The following is a 13,539-nucleotide window of genomic DNA, read 5'->3' on the forward strand; positions in this document are numbered from 1 at the left end:
TCTGCTCTTTTCTTATCCCTTAACGTTACACCTATCATTCTTCTTTCCATAGCTCGTTGCGTCGTCCTCAATTTGAGTAGAACCCTTTTCGTAAGCCTCCAGGTTTCTGCCCCGAAGGTGAGTACTGGTAAAACACAGCTATTATATACTTTTCTCTTGAGGGATAATGGTAACCTGCTGCTCATGATCTGAGAATGCCTGCCGAATGCACCCCAGCCCATTCTTATTCTTCTGATTATTTCCGTCTCATGATCCGGATCCGCCGTCACTACCTGCCTTAAGTAGATGTATTCCCTTACGACTTCAAGTGCCTCGCTGCCGATTGTAAATTGCCGTTCTCTTTGCGAGACTGTTAAGCATTACTTTAGTTTTGTGCAGATTAATTTTTAGACCCACTCTTCTGCTTTGCCTCTCCAGGTCAGTGAGCATGCATTGCAATTGGTCCCCTGAGTTCTTAAGCAAGGCAATATGATCAGTGAATCGCAAGTTACTAAGGTATTCTCCATTAACTTTTATCCCTAATTCTTCCCAATCCAGGTCTCTGAATACCTCCTGCAAACACGCTGTGAATAGCATTGGAGATATCGTATCTCCCTGCCTGACGCCTTTCTTTATTGGGATTTTGTTGCTTGCTTTATGGAGGACTACGGTGGCTGTGGAGCGGCTATAGATATCTTTCAGTATTTTTACATACGGCTCGTCTACACCCTGATTCCGTAATGTCTCCATGACTGCTGAGATTTCGACAGAATCAAACGCTTTCTCGTAATCAATGAAAGCTATATATAAGTGTTGGTTATATTCCGCACATTTCTCTATCCCCTGATTGATAGTTGGAATATGATCTATTGTTGAGTAGCCTTTACGAAATCCTGCCTGGTCCTTTGCTTGACAGAAGTCTAAGGTGTTCCTGATTCTATTTGCGATTACCTTAAAAAACAGTTTGTAGGCAACGGGCAGTAAGCTGATCGGTCGATAATTTTTCAAGTCTTTGGCGTTCCCTTTCTTATGGATTAGGATTATGTTAGCGTTCTTCCAAGATTCCGATACGCTCGAGGTCATGAGGCATTGCGTATACAGGGTGGCCAGTTTCTCTAGAACAACCTGTCCACCATCCTTCAACAAATCTGCTGTTACCTGATCCTCCCCAGCTGCCTTCCCCCTTTGCATATCTCCCAAGGCTTTCTTTACTTCTTCTTGCGTTACCATTGGGATGTCGCATTCGTCTAGATTATATTCTCTTCCATTATCGTCGTGGGTGCCACTGGTACTGTATAAATCTCTATAGAACTCCTCAGCCGCTTGAACTATCTCATCCATATAAGTAATGATATTGCCGGCTTTGTCTCTTAACGCATACATCTGATTCTTGCCAATTCCTAGTTTCTTCTTCACTGTTTTAGGCTTCCTCCGTTTCTGAGAGCATGTTTAATTCTCTCCATATTATACTTCCTTATGTCAGCTGTCTTACGCTTGTTGATTAATTTCGAAAGTTCTGCCAGTTCTATTCTAGCTGTAGGGTTAGATGCTTTCATTCATTGGCGTTTCTTGATCAGATCTTTCGTCTCCTGCGATACTTTGCTGGTATCCTGCCTAACGGAGTTACCACCGACTTCCATTGCACACTCCTTAATGATGCCCACAAGATTGTCGTTCATTGATTCAGCACCAAGGTCCTCTTCCTGAGTTAAAGCCGAATACCTGTTCTGTAGCTTGATCTGGAATTCCTGTATTTTCCCTCTTACCGCTAACTCATTATTCGGCTTCTTATGTACCAGTTTCTTTCGTTCCCTCCTCAGGTCTAGGGTTATTCGATTTCTTACCATCCTGTGGTCACTGCAGCGCACCTTGCCGAGCACGTCCACATCTTGTATGATGCGAGGGTTAGCGCAGAGTATGAAGTCTATTTCATTTCTAGTCTCGCCGTTCGGGATCCTCCATGTCCACTTTCGGCTATCCCGCTTGCGGAAGAAGGTATTCATTATCCTCATATTATTCTGTTCCGCAAACTCTACTAATAACTCTCCCCTGCAATTCCTAGTGCCTATGCCATATTCCCCCACTGCCTTGTCTCCAGCCTGCTTCTTGCCTACCTTAGCATTAAAGTCGCCCATTAGTATATTATATTTCGTTTTCACGCTACCCATCGCCGATTCCACGTCTTCATAGAGACTTTCGACTTCCTGGTCATCATGACTGGATGTAGGGGCGTAGACCTGTACAATCTTCATTTTGTACCTCTTTGCCTCTAAATTTCTTACTGTGCTGCGGGCCGGCTGAAATTCCCAAGTTTACAAAGAGAAAATGGCAGCAAAAGGGCCGCGGATGTCGAAAGAGCAGGCGACTATTACCGTGCAGTTCATCGAGCAGCACCCATCGAGAGCTTCTACAGAGTTCTCGCCACGTATGACTTCTGCTCGAAAAAACGAACTGTGGGAGGAGGTGGCGGCGGTCCTTAACGCACAGGGGCCAGCCGTAACGACCACCAGCCGTTGGCGCAACAATTGGGCCAAGATGGCCCATAAAGCGCAAAAAGCGGCCAGGGCCGCGAGCGAGATAAGGTGAGCTTCTAATGATGCTGACAGTAACGTCGTTTCACGTTGTCGTTGTTGCCGTGTTTGCAGGGCTACTGGAGGTGGCAAAGTGGGTGGCGTCGACGGCCGCGTCCTCGACGTCCTGATGAGGACAGGAGCGGTCCTTGTTTCACCCCCTCAGTTCTTCGCCGATAGCGAGGTGCGTACATTGGATTTAAAAAAGTGTTGTTTGTGCGACTTGCTGTGGCCTCACAAATTTTCAGCATTACATTGTAACACAATATTGCAAAATGTTTTAAGCCCTTTTTTTGTGCAAGTGACAATATAGGTTATGTACTCTGAGCAGCAACTTGTGTACATGATGCGCATTGCACACACTGCTCGCAATGTCTGAGCTCTACTCTGACTGCAGGACACAAGTTCAGAGGAAGCTGCAGGGCTCAGCGGTTCCCCCAGACATCCACCAGCGACAAGTGCCTCCGTGGTGTCGGGCCCTGCAGCTGTTGCTGGGCCAAGTGGCCTTACACGTAAGGCAGTGACCTAGCTTTTGTAGTAGCATTGTTGTTTGCAGTTGCTGTATGATCTTGCTATGAAGTAAAGTACGTCACTGTACTGTTATTACCTTTGTGTCCAGCATGCAGCTCTTATTCATGGAGGAGAAATGCAAGACGAGAAATGGCATGATGTTGTAATAGAGATTCCTTGTGCTTCTTATAGGTTACTGCTACCAGCAACTTTCTGTGGCATCTTTTGCTCTAACTACCTGTTTTGTGTATCATTATTGTAGCTACGCAGCTACAAGGACATTTCAAAGTGACTGGTTAGGACAATCGATCTGTGTAGGTCGAATAACAGTGAATGAGCAGTCTTTGCTTTTGCCTTGCATGAAGCGCCACCGGCTACCCTCCAGGTGCTGCGGCCTACCCCCCAGGTACCTCAGCCTACCACCGAGATGTCACGGCCTACCACCCAGGTGCCGCAGCCAACCCCGCAGGTGCCGCAGCCAATCCCGCAAGTGCCGCAGCCTACCCCTCGAGAGCCACGGGCACCCCGTAGACAGCCCAGGCAGCAGGAACTCGATGGTGCCGTGGGGACGGCTACATCCGAATACGTTCGCCAGAGCCAATTGGCGGAAGCCACAGCTCAAGAGGAAGCCCGCTTCAGTCAACAACTGCTGGAGCAAAACCGGCAGGTATGTGTAAGACCACGGATGTATATTTTTCTGCGTATGAAATTGATAAGCATATGACCTCTCTAAAAATTATATTACTCAGTGAACAAGCATAACATATACGTGTAGTCCTGTGGTGATATCTTGTACACATTCGCGTGATATAATATGTGTAAATATCTACGCAATTATGTGGCAAAAAGAAAAAAAGTAGCATTAAGTTCAAGGAAGCAGGTATAGCAATGTAACACATCTTAATGGAATGCGACGGCACAAGTTTGATGGGCCAGAAAGATATTTCCAGTGTTTGAACATACAATGACAATACAATAGCCTGCAAATGCGGATGAATTCAACACACGAAGGCCTTGTTACTGAGCTTCTGTAATTAAACTAATTACACATATTTGCTAAAAGCACCACGAGGCCCACATGCAGAGCCTGCGGCAGCACCACGAGGCCCACATGGAGAACCTGCTGCACCTCGGGGAGGAGGTGGCGGGAATGCGGCAAGTGCAGTCGCAGCGCCTCGAAGTGCAGCGGCAGCGCCTCGAAGTGGCGCGTCGGTCGCGCGAGACCAACGAGCGCCTGCTTCAGCTGCTGCTGGCTGCACTGGGGCATGGTGGCAGCCAAGCCCTTCCCCCTCTCAGGCCCCACATAATTAACGGAAGCAAAGGTAGCATCGGCAAGGAATTTGTAACTTATCTTAAAATTTGCTGATGTATAATGATATGAAGGGCAAATATTGCTAGTTTGCAAATAAATAATTGCCGAAGTCACCCTTTAATGCAACCATAAGTAGCATAGCCATTGCAGCATGAATTTTTTCTTCAAGGTTTACTTCAACAATAAGAGCGTGCACACCATAAGGCTCACCTGCAAAAATGCCAGTAGGCCTGGTGTGTGCGGGAATTCCGACTGTGGCACTGCAGTTTTGAGGTGCCTAGTTATTGTCATGTCAATTTAAGCACGACGACACACTGCAAGTGTTCTACAATTTATTCCTTGTCATTGAATGGTGAAAGTTTCAGGCCTTAATATAATGTCGAAAGCAACCTGTCAATATACACAGCACAAAAGAAAAATAAAGTTAAGGAAATTCCTTGCCTATGCTCCTTCTTTTCATTTGTAATGTTTATTTTTTGTTTGTTGCCTATTTGTTTGTGTCACTACATACTGAGCTGGAATGTCTCTTTTTGTGCACATCTGTCTCATTATCAAACATTTTGTTGTCATTCAGTAATCTTTCAGGTTGTGATACATTGTATGTTTAGCCCTTGTGGTGCAATTTGTGTGCAATATTTATGCAGTTTGTCTTACTGAATATCAAAGTATGACGTTATGGCTCTTTCAGTTTTAGAGTGCCACAACACCATGTTCCTTTCACATGTAGTGATGTACCTATACATTTTGCTGTGATAAATATTCGGTTGGCGTGTGATTTAAGCACCTGCTCATTTCTGTTTCTGGTGCAGTTTTAGCAAGTTGTTATTACTGTGTACTTGTGCAGTGTACAACAGTTTTCTTAAACGATGCATGCCGTTACCTGTGATATATTATGACGCAACATCAATGTGATCCAATATTTATTCCATCGTGTCTATGATATGCTGCATAATGTCTCTACTACTGAGTACTCATGATTTTTACACTTCTTCAATGTAGAGAATGTCGCGTGTGCTGTGTACATAACCAAGTGTATGTTGAAGGCTGAAATACAGAAAGGTGCAGTTTTCCTCTAGTGCTTTTATTTACACATCGCAACCTTATTTCTAGTGCTAGCTTGCACTGTACAAATATTACTGTAGAACATTGCTGAGTTCTGCTATATACAAGTGAGGTCACTTTGTTGAAATCTATCAACTGCTCGTGCGTGCACACACTTCGCGGGAGCCACAGCGTTTGACATGTCGAATGACCATTTGGACGGCATTTTCGTCACTCGAAAGGAACTTTGCCGTTGTTGCGAGACTAAATGGTGGAGGACCTAGAAGCTGCGCGTGCAACAGCACGTTCCATGGAGCGGAAACTGTCACGTGCACTGTACACCTTGGCTTCTGTGAGCTTCTCTGTGCTAGTAGAAAGTGAGGAGATAGGCGCTTATGTCCATCAATGCGTAAGGGGATACGAGTAAGAATCGGGCTACATGCATCTAGATGACGACAGCAGCAACAAGCAAATTGTGGCACACACTTTGAATATGCACTTATTTTTAGCTTGCTTTCAATCTCATATGTCACCACTAATGATACTGTTTTACTTACTATAAATGCAGGCTTTACATAACCCTTCACTACACAACTTTTATGTACCCACGGTGGTTGCTCAGTGGCTATGGTGCTAGGCTGCTGAGCACGAGGGATCGAATCCCGGCGACGGCGGCCGCATTTCGATGGGGGTGAAATGCGAAAACACCTGTGTACTTAGATTTAGGTGCACGACAAAGAACCCCAGGTGGTCGAAATTTCCGGAGCCATCCACTACAACGTGCCTCTAATTCAGAAAGTGGTCTTGGCACGTAAAACTCCATAATTAAATTTTTTTAACAACTTTTACATTTCTCAACAAATCATGAATGCTTTGCATTACGCAGACATCAACTACAACTTAGCGCGGGAAATGTATCTGCAATTCCACAGCATAAAATGCACAATGCAGTTATTTAAAACTGTGTGCATGCACCTAGCGATGCCGATGCTGCTGTTGACGTCGCCCCTGCCACCGCACACTCCTCAGATAACGCATGTGCTGGGCACGGGTTGTGCCGAACATGCCAATCACATTGTCGCGAACAGCCCGCCCTCTCAAGTAGTACATTGTAGACCCCGTGTTTCGGGGCAGACTGTGTGGCATGGGGTCGCCGTTATTGTCAAGCTCACTACTACTGCCGCTGCTGCTGTCGTCATCGCTGTCATCGCCTGATTCTATGTCGCCTTCAGAAAGGCGAAGGTTGTGCAATACAGCACATGCCGCGATAATGTTGGCTGCACGTTCCGGCTCGTAGAGGAGGGTGCGATATCGCCGAAGACAGCGGAAACGGCTCTTTAAGAGCCCAATGCACCTCTCCACTACGTAACGCATGGCGGCATGTGCTGTGTTGTACTGCCCCTCGGCTGTGTGCACTGGAGGATGGCCAGGAACTTGGGTCAGGAGCCACGGCTCCAAGGGGTAGCCACTGTCACCTGCACAAAGATGGAAAAAGTAAATTGAGTACTTCGCCGACGAGAGGCAAATTGTCAACTGAGGAAAGCTACAGCATCATTCAACAAAGGTAGACTTCAGGGTTGCAGGTCCCAAGGAAAAGCATGAGTTGAGCATGTCCATACCCGACACAAACTCTTAACCAATTTACAAGTGCACTACTCGGTGCCGCCACAAACAAGAAATCGACACTTGTTGGTGCTATCAATGACAGTAGTAGCTGTAGCACTAATGTGTGTTCATTTCTTCTGCTTCTGGCAGGCACTAGGTGCAGTCAGCACTAATATGTGTTGCTTTGGTCAGCTCCTCGCAAGACACATAATGTGCTTGTAACTTAACACTTCGAACATTGCCAATGGTGGCAGTCAATGTCTTCATTTTCTTTTTTTTTACTCCCGACTTACTCATGTTCTGGTGGTTTGGTTAAAAGTTTGGGTTGGAGCGGACACCGCGTTCTGCGCTCCTGAAGCGTGACTGCGCCAAAAAAAAAATGTTTTTTCTCACCGAGGGGGTATTCCCCGGCATTCACGATGCGCCCCGCTTGGAACCGCCGGCGCAACCATGTCGTCCGCAAGACGAAAGCGTCGTGGTCCGACCCCCGTCGCAGAGGGTCGAAGGCCCAGATTTTCATGTCCGCGTCGCAGATCTGAGGTAAAACGTAAACCAGAGAAAGTGCCCGTTGGCGAGAGCAACGTAACTTTGAAAAAGGATCGCAGAAAACCTGAGTTTTACTTACGAACATGCAGTCGAGGGCGTAGTATCCCTTGCGGCACATGAACACAGCCTTGCGCTCGCCCTTGGAGTGCGATAATGGCTATGAGGCTGCCGTCTACGCATCCGATGACGCCGGGGATAACGCCGCGCCGAAGGAAACCCTCCTTCACGGCTGCCTTTTCCTCGGCTGTCTTTGGAAAAAAATGGACCCACTTGTTGCGGGCCCCTGCGTTCACGACAGCCTCTGCCACACGTCGCACGCACTCGCTCACCGTCGACTGCGATACACGGATCGTCTCCTCGCTCCCAACGGACGCTTGGAAGCTCCCGGTAGCAAAGAAGCGCAGCGCACACAACACTCCGCTCCACCGACAGTCCCGTCGCTCGCTCAGCTTCTAGTTCCCCCGCCAGTTCCAAGCACAACAACCGCACCGTTCCCTTGGAGAGGCGAAAACACCGCCGTAAATGGTCATCCAGCATGTCAAACGCGTCGTCTTGCTCTACGTGTTCACGTCGGCGACGGCGAAGAGCCACGGCCATAGCGATCAGAGGGGCGGCCGCTTTTTTATGCCTTCGGAAACGACCCTGTCTCTTGCCTTGCCAAAAATCCATGTCTTTTGCTCCGCATAATGAGTGCGTCAACGTCACGATGACGATTACAGTTTTTGCGGGTTCATGACGTCGCGTGATTGACAGACAAAATGGGCGCGGCCCGGTCATTTTCGACCAATGGCTGCGCAGTGATGGCAGCAAAAGGCATAGAAAAAGGAATAGAATTCGTACAATATCGCACCCCTGGGGTGACGAACGCGGTCTTGTCTTGGTCCTTTTCATCCACGGGAATTTGCCAATAACCAGACCAAACGTCTCTTGATGAAAAGTAGTTGGGACCATGGAGACAATCGAGGGTGTCGTCAATACGAGGCAATGGGTAGACGTCTTTCTTGGTAACGCAGTTTAGATGACGATAAGTCGAGATGGCCGGCGATGAATAGGACTGGCATCACTAGTGTTTATGTGATGCTTAACAATTGAAGCCTGGCCCAATCGGCGATTGTTGAGGTCGAAGATATCGTGGTAGGAAACCAAAAGGCGATACAAAACTGCTGCTTGTTCAGGCGATAGGACCGCAGCAATCATGGGACCAAATGTCGCATCAGGGCAAATAGCGTCCTGTGGACATGGTGAAGAATATGAGCAGACGTCTACTGCCAACGTCATGACGTGGTCATCTCCTGTAGCACGCAGCGTTGCAACCGATACGCCTTGAGGTAGAACTTCCTTAGTCAGGCCAAAAGTGACGACGGGGAGGCATGTCCGGTTATCGGCGACGGTGAGGACGGAGTGGGGCACACTGATATTGCGTATCAAAAGTACTTCAGGTGTGGTGACGTAATCATGATCGAGTACAGGAAAAGATGATAGTAAATGGACGAAAGTCAAGGCTTTAAGCTGCAGGCGGACGAAGGTGGTTGTACTAAAGTTGTACAGATATGCTCGAGTAGAGGAAGTTCGAGGCAAATGGTACCGGCAGAACTGTCGATCAAAGCTGAATGCGCGGTAAGAAAGACGAGTCCGATAATTAGGTCATAGGGACAATTGGTCAGAACCGTAAAAAGAACAGGATTGTGGCGGTCGGCGAAACTTATACGGGAAGTACACATTCCAGGGACGTCAACAGTGCTGCCATCGGCCACGCGTATGGCTGGTGTAGTAGCAGGCGCGAGAACCTTCCGCAATCGTCGACGGAGGTTACAACTCATTATGGATACCTGGGCTCCTGCTTCTGTTAACGCCGTCAAAGGGTCACCGTCGACGTGAACATCAAGTTCTGGTTCGTTGGGAGCGTCAGTGGAGGATTTCAACACGACGAAGGTAATGCAGCACTGCATCCAAGAGCTGCGTATTCTAGTTTTCCGTCCGCGAGTGTGCATATTTGGTCGGCGAGGAATAGCGGCGTGGCTGGGGCAACGGGGACCACGGTGCTTAGGTGACGGTGAACGAGCAGGACGACTGTCATCATCAACGGATACGTCAGCGCTGGGTGGCATACGGCGAGGCGAGTAACGGCGTGGGTTGGCATGTGGGCAAAGAGACGGGGAAAAGGAGCTCGAATACGGCGACGTCCAAGAAGTGCCGCAGTGACGAGCGACGTGGCCAATGGGGAGGCAACGGAAGCAAATGAGCTTGTCATCCGGAGTTCTGCATTCAGAAAGGTCGCGGTGTCTTGGACGGGAATACAGATCGCTGTGGGGCGTAGCTGCCGGCACTGGTCGGGCGTCACGCCGCGAGTGGGAGCAGGCAGCATGAAAACTTAGCAGCACAACTGCCGGAATGAGAGTGATCGTTGGGGCTGGTTGGCCAATGGTGGGGTCAAGTGGGCGTGGATGGAACGGCGCAGGACTTGTAACCTTGAGCTTGCGGCGAACAATAGGTCTGACGTGCTCATTTAAGCGCAGTGAAGCGGTAAGGCCGACGCAAGACGACGTCGCAGCTGTCTCAGGGTGCCGGTAGAAGTGTTGCATGACGGTGCGGCTTTTGGGGAGCTCAAAGCGGCGGAATTCCTTGAAAATGACGTCGATGGTGGACACATTGTTGAAGACCAACAAGTTGAACGCGTCGTCGGCGATCCCTTTGATTACGTGGACGACTTTGTTAACGTCGGCCATTTTCTCGTCGGCTTTCCAGCAAAGGGCGAGCACGTCTTGTATGTACGAGACATACGATTCAGTAGAAGACTGAACTGGGGTAGGAAGCACTTTTCTAGCAGCCAGCTGCCAACCGATGGGATCTCCAAAAAGGTCGCTGAGCTTCTCCTTGAAATTATTCCAGCCAGAGATCTCGTCGTCATGTGTCCGGAACCAGACACGAAGAGTTCCGCAAGTAGAATAGGTCATGGGCTAGTGTAATGATAAAGTCCCAGAGCTTGTTTCGGCTAACACGCTCACACAAGCTGAGCCAGTCATTCCTCAACGTCAACATTATCTTGGCCGGAGTGCCGTCACCGGGAGCCATGGCGGATAGCAGGACGGTGCGGCCGCTGCGGAGCACCGTGGCGAGAACGGGGAACAGCGCCCTCCACCAAAATGTTACGCAAACGAAGGATTAAGAACTGGACACTATTTGCAAAGAACATTTACAAAGAATCAGTTCTGTGTGTACTGCGCACCGTGTGTCAAAGAGGACAGTTCAGCCGACAGCTCCAGAGCAGGACAGCATTCATCGACTTCGTCGGGGCGCCCGCGTGCATCGTCAACAGGAAACAGGCAACATGCCTGCATAAATATAGATATCAAACACAGAGGGCTGATGGGGCAACCTTGGTGTACTGAAAGTAGAAAACTTACGGGGGGCCCCCAGCAAATTATTAAGAAGTTGCCTCAACGGGTTGTTATAGAAGGCCAAACTCACTCCCTCCCGGATGACCGAACCGATGTCGATGTAGTCCAAGATGCAAAACAAAATACAATGTGACAAAATATGAAAGGCTTTTCCATATGTAATTGTAGTAATGTCACACGTGCATACGGGGCGTCACAACATTCGAGTGCACACCTCGCCCTGGGAATGTTGTAAACCATGGAACAGCTTTGATGAACACGTTTAATGAGGGCCGACTATTTCGCGTATAACACTCTAATTTTTCGGCACAAACCATCATATAAATTTTGTCGTCCACGTTTGCCAGGGTGATTGATCTCTACGACGATACCTGCTTAAGTGTGCCTGCCCTGTCAGTTTTCTGAATAAGTTGAGTATATGACGTCCCAAATGACACAGGCAAAGCATTTATTGCATATGCCTCATTTAATATCGCACTCGACAATGGAGCTAGTTGTTGCTTGAAGGCTTCATAGAAAGCTGCAGCCAAGCGATCAGGACATGGCCATTTCGTATGTTTTAAGTTATTCATTACACGCTGTACTTCTTGCTCGCTAATGACCATTTCAAGTCTTACTTTTCGTTCCTTGTTTAGTCGTGGTATCGCCCACAGAAAAGATTCCTTAGACCGGTCCAGGTCTACATTACGCAAGTCAAACAATCCGTGATAATACTCAAAGGAAGCCAGCCCAATTTCTACATTATTTGTCACGGTACGACCTACCTATAGCATCTTTGTGACGGAGTTCCGTCTGGCGTGCGCTTCATGCGTTTTATGGGCGTCTCCTTCAGGTTTAGTTCTTCAGCTCTCGCACGCACAAGCGCTACGCGATAGCGTTCTTATTCGTTCATTTCTAGTTTTTTATATTCCTAACGTCACCCATGTATAATCCCGGCGCCTTGCCCTCCAGAGCTAATAATTTTTCTAACGTAGATTTTAACTGCGTTTCATTTTGTTTTTATTGGTACGGTATGCCGCTCGCCCTTTCAATATCCTTTATTTTAACGCGATAGCGTTAAGGAGCTCGTGTCGCAGAAAAGCTGGTGTCGTCGGCGTCGGTGTCGGCGTTTTTGCGGCGTTGACCGTAAGCGATAAATCACGGCAGGCACTCCATAAATAAAAAGCAACTTCCAAGATGGGCTGGGTGGGAATCGAACCAGGGTCTCCGGAGTGTGAGACGGAGACGCTACCACTCAGCCACGATTTCGATGCTTCCAAAAGGTACAAACGCGCCTCTAGTGAATGCGGTGTTGCCTTCGAAACGAGCCGTGGAAAGTTATACTGTGGTGTATATCGGTAATTATGAACATGTAACTTACAGAAGTCGCAATTACACGAGTAGCGAAGTGCGTTTCGCTGCATTTCTTCTGCGCTTTCCGCACACGGAGAGCCATCTTTGATATGCTGGTTGCACAGTTCCCATTCTTGGCCTATTCATGTATTCCACCGCCAGTAAATTACCTCATTTCATCCTCCGCCCGCAAGTGAATTCTACATCATTGAGCAGTTTGGTGTTTAACTTTTTCACGCTAGAACGTGGCGCTTACAACGAATAGAAGTAACGGTCAATTTCACAAATGCCAACTGATAATGTGTATAGATACAGGGAGCTGACGCGTGGGTTTGTGCGCAAAATCTTTGCGTCGGCCGGGAATCGAACCCGGGTCAACTGCTTAGAAGGCAGCTATGCTAACCACTATAACACCGACGCATGTTTCCGGTTGTTCCAAGGAGTCCTACTTCAGTTGTTAATTGCAACAAGAGTGTCGACACAGCCGGAATAAAATGACGCCCAGTGCGTGGAATGCATTTAATGGCCACGTGCAGTGCCTTGGCATTATGGTAATCTAGGAGTGTATTTCTCTTTTTTATTTTTCGCGATAGAACGTTGCGCTTACCACGAATAAAAGTAAAGGTCAATTTTACACAGCCAACTGATAATGTGTATAGATACGGGGAGCTGACGTGTGGGCATGTGCACAAAATGTTTGCGTCGGCCTGGAATCGAACCCGGGTCAACTGCTTGGAAGGCAGCTATGCTAACCACTATAACACCGACGCATGTTTCCGGTTGTTCCAAGCAGTCCTACTTCAGTTGTTAATTGCAACAAGAGTGTCGACACAGTCGGAATAAAATGACGCCCAGTGCGTGGAATGCATTTAATGGCCACGTGCAGTGCCTTGGCATTATGGTAATCTAGGAGTGTATTTCTCTTTTTTTCTTTTTCGCGATAGAACGTTGCGCTTACCACGAATAAAAGTAAAGGTCAATTTTACACAGCCAACTGATAATGTGTATAGATACGGGGAGCTGACGTGTGGGCATGTGCACAAAATGTTTGCGTCGGCCTGGAATCGAACCCGGGTCAACTGCTTGGAAGGCAGCTATGCTAACCACTATAACACCGACGCATGTTTCCGGTTGTTCCAAGCAGTCCTACTTCAGTTGTTAATTGCAACAAGAGTGTCGACACAGCCGGAATAAAATGACGCCCAGTGCGTGGAATGCATTTAATGGCCACGTGCAGTGCCTTGGC

The 13,539-nt window shown here is 48.0% G+C and overlaps 3 non-coding genes across 3 annotated transcripts; all 3 read right to left on the reverse strand.

The window, feature by feature from the left end:
• Positions 1-12,641: 12,641 nt before the first annotated feature.
• On the reverse strand, positions 12,642-12,713 carry TRNAR-UCU (transfer RNA arginine (anticodon UCU)). Its single transcript has one exon. It is a non-coding gene; the product is annotated as a tRNA-Arg (tRNA).
• Positions 12,714-12,991: 278 nt separating this feature from the next.
• Positions 12,992-13,063, reverse strand: TRNAG-UCC (transfer RNA glycine (anticodon UCC)). The gene has a single exon. It is a non-coding gene; the product is annotated as a tRNA-Gly (tRNA).
• A 279-nt stretch (positions 13,064-13,342) lies between these two features.
• TRNAG-UCC (transfer RNA glycine (anticodon UCC)) lies at positions 13,343-13,414 on the reverse strand. Its single transcript has one exon. It is a non-coding gene; the product is annotated as a tRNA-Gly (tRNA).
• Positions 13,415-13,539: the final 125 nt, after the last annotated feature.

The sequence above is a fragment of the Dermacentor albipictus genome, chromosome 10, assembly GCF_038994185.2.
Source record: "Dermacentor albipictus isolate Rhodes 1998 colony chromosome 10, USDA_Dalb.pri_finalv2, whole genome shotgun sequence".
NCBI lineage: Eukaryota > Metazoa > Arthropoda > Arachnida > Ixodida > Ixodidae > Dermacentor > Dermacentor albipictus.